Source organism: Cyprinodon variegatus, unplaced genomic scaffold, assembly GCF_000732505.1.
Source record: "Cyprinodon variegatus isolate N-32 unplaced genomic scaffold, C_variegatus-1.0 Scaffold675, whole genome shotgun sequence".
NCBI classification, from domain to species: Eukaryota; Metazoa; Chordata; class Actinopteri; order Cyprinodontiformes; family Cyprinodontidae; genus Cyprinodon; species Cyprinodon variegatus.
In genome coordinates this window covers 346,218-349,610 of record NW_015151128.1, presented here as the reverse complement: position 1 = coordinate 349,610, position 3,393 = coordinate 346,218, and positions in this window count along the sequence as shown.

Sequence of the window (3,393 nt, the reverse complement as noted above, 5' to 3'; positions counted from 1 at the left end):
CTGTGGGTACAAGACCTTTAGCACTTTTTTAAGATGTACAACCCTTATGAAGTTTCCACCCTTTGGCCCTTTCACCTATGGTTGTAGTTCTCTCCTGTTCAAAGCTTCTTGGTTTGTTTTATGCCTTATGGTACTTTAGAAATAAATGTACAGTACACTGCATTCTAAGGATCTGTTGGTTGGAATTATTTTAAGACTTTAGAATTGACTTAAAGCTACAGTGTGTAATTTTCAGCGACATCTAAAGTCCAGACTGCAGACAGTAGCAACATGAACATCTCCCCCCCACCGCTTCTCCCCCCCAACAGTACGGCGAGCGTTACGGGACAAAATGTCTTCCACGACGTCCGCATCACCTACCTTCTCAAGTGATGATGTTTGTTTACATATATAATTTTACAGATAGTACTTCATTAGTCTGTGTAGGTTATAGATTTCAGTTCATCTCTCTCAACTTGCCGTAGTTACTTTCGAGCGTAATGGGCGATCTCGCAATCGCTAGTTTGTTGGCTCTGCGCTGCCGTAGCGCAAAGATGTCTGCCTCCATGGCTGCGAGACCCGCTCCTATGTAATTATGAATAACGAATTCTAAGGCAACGCAAATATTAAGGTTAAGAGGCTGAGCTCGTAGATGATGATAAATAACATACTTATGTATAATATATTACATTTCTGACTGTATATCCCTGTAATTATTACACACTGTAGCTTTAAAGCTATATTCACACTTTGACTTGGACTTTTACACCAATGACTTGGGACTTGAAATGATATGAACGTGTTTGCTTGAGGATATTTGATATTTTATCCATAATCTAATGTTTAAAACATCAATGATTTCAAAAATGAGACCTTCTCTCAGTCTTTATGTGCTCTGTACATATATGTGGGATATGTAGCACAGCCAATAATGGTAACCATATTAAAGAAAGAAAAAAAATAGTCAAATAAAAATATTCTCTTAAGCTCAATCCGTTTGCCTCCTAAAACTAGAAAGTACTCAACAAAACGTATAAGAACAGGGATGGTAGGACTTACAAGAGAAGTTTTCCTTCTGCTAAAATGTCTATCTTGTGTTACATGTGCTTTCCTTGTGCTGAGCTCAAACTGTATCCTGTCAAGGACAAAGAGTGAAATATCCTTTTTTTTTCCCTCGCTCCCTCCCCATTGTTGCTCTTATCTTTCCACAGAGATAAAGGAAGCACTAAAGGGAACCGCTTCAGGGTTGGGGCCCTTGGCAGCCATAAGAACGTTCCAGAGGCAGCGTTCTGCGGCATGGCATCAGTAAATGGAGGCCCCCCACCCCGATGTATGTGATGTACTGTATGTGATGAAGGGTTTGTATTGAAACCGAACTCTCGATTACAGTAAAAAAAATGGATTGATTAATTGAATGGTTGATTGATTGATGTATTGATTGAGAAGAGGTTGCATAAACAGGTGGTAAATCTGTTTGGATAAGATAACAGACTTTAGTTAAACTTAATCTGATAACCACCTCTCTGGTGGGGAAGGAGCCTGAGTTAGAGCGCAAGGTTGAAAGGTTTTGACTAGAGATAGTTGGACTTACCTCAACGCATGGCTCTGGCTCTGGAACCAGTCTTCTTGAGAGGGGCTGGACATTATTCCACTCTGGAGTTGGCCCTGGTGAGAGGCACCGAGCAGGAGAGGGCATACTTGGTGCCTTTCATCTTAGTGCCTGTACGTTGGGGTTCACCCCGGTGAACGACAGGGTGGCCTCCCTCCGCATTAGTGTGGGGGGACAGGTTGTTTATGCTTATGCGCCAAACAACAGTTCAGATTACCCGGCCTTTTTGGAGTCTTTGGGGGGGTACTGGAGAGCGCGCCTCCGGGGGACTCCCTTGTTCTTCCGGAGGACTTCAACGCTCACTTGGGCAATGAAAGTGAGACCTGTGGTGGCGTGGTTGGAAGTAATGGCCCACCTGACCTGAAGTCGAGTGGTGTTCTGTTGTTGGACTTCTGTGCTCGTCATGGATTTTCCATAACAAACACCATGTTCAAGCATAAGGGTGTCCATATCTGCTCTTGGCACCAGGACACCCTAGGCTGTAGTTCAATGATTAACTTTGTTGATGTTTCATCTGACCTGCGGTTGCATGTCTTGGACACTCAGGTGAAGAGAGAGGCGGAGCTCTCCACTGACCAGTACCTGGTGGTGAGTTGGCTCCAACCTTTGGGGGAGGATGCTGGTCAGACCTGGTAGGCCCAAACGTATTGTGAGGGTCTGCTGGTAACGTCTGGCAGAGTCTCCCGTGAGAAGGAGCTTTAACTCCCATCTCCAGCAGAGTTTTGAACACGTCGGCTGGTGGTTGAGACAAAAACTCGGGCGTGGGAAAAGTTCTGAGAGGCCATGGAGAAAGACTTCCGTACGGCTTCGAAGCGATTCTGGTCCACGATCCGGCGTCTCAGGAAGGGGAAGCAGTGCATTACCAACACTATTCATAGTGGTGGTTGTGTGCTGCTGACCTCGACTCGGTCGACTCGTATGTCGAAGACCTCCTTACTCCCACCAACACGTCTTCCATTAAGAAAGCAGAGCCTGGGTGCTCTGGCTCGGGTTCTCCCATCTCTGGTGCTGAAGTCCCTGGGGTGGTATAAAAGCTCCTCGGTGGCAAGGCCCAAGGGGTGGATGAGATTCACCCTGAGTACCTTAAGGACCTGGATGTTGTGGCACTGTGTTGGTTAATACAGCTCTGCAACATTGCGTGGACATCAGGGGCAGTTCCCCTGGATTGGATCCCTCTATTTAAAAAAGGGGACAGAAGGGTGTGTTCCAACTATACAGGAATTACACTCTTAAGCCTCCCTGGTAAGGTCTATTCCGGGATTCTGGAAAGGAGGGTCCATCCGATAGTCGAATCAGGATTCAGGAAGAGCAGTGTAGTTTTCGTCCTGGCCATGGAACACTGGATCGGCTCTACACCCTCAGCAGGATTCTGGACCAACCAGTCTACGTGTTTTGTGGACCTGGAGAAGGCAATCAACTGTGTCCCTCGGGGGTCCTGTGGGGGGTACGGGAGTATGGAGCACCAGGCCCTTACATAAGGGCTTTTAGGTCCCTGTACAACCGGTGTCAGAGCCCGGTTTGCATTGCCGGCAGTAATTTGGACTTTTTTCCGGTGAGAATTGGACTCCACCAAGGTGGCTCTTTGTCACTGATTCCGTTCATAACTTTTATGGACAGAATTTCTAGGTGCAGCCAAGGTGTTGAGGGGATCTGTTTTGGTGGCCTTAGGATCATCAGGGCGTTATCTACAGCTCTTACTGGAGCGGTTCGCAGCCTAGTGTGAACCGGCTGGGATAAGGATCAGTGCCTCCAAATGCGAGACCATGGTCTTGAGCCGGAAAAGGGTAGAGTGTCTTCTCCAGGTT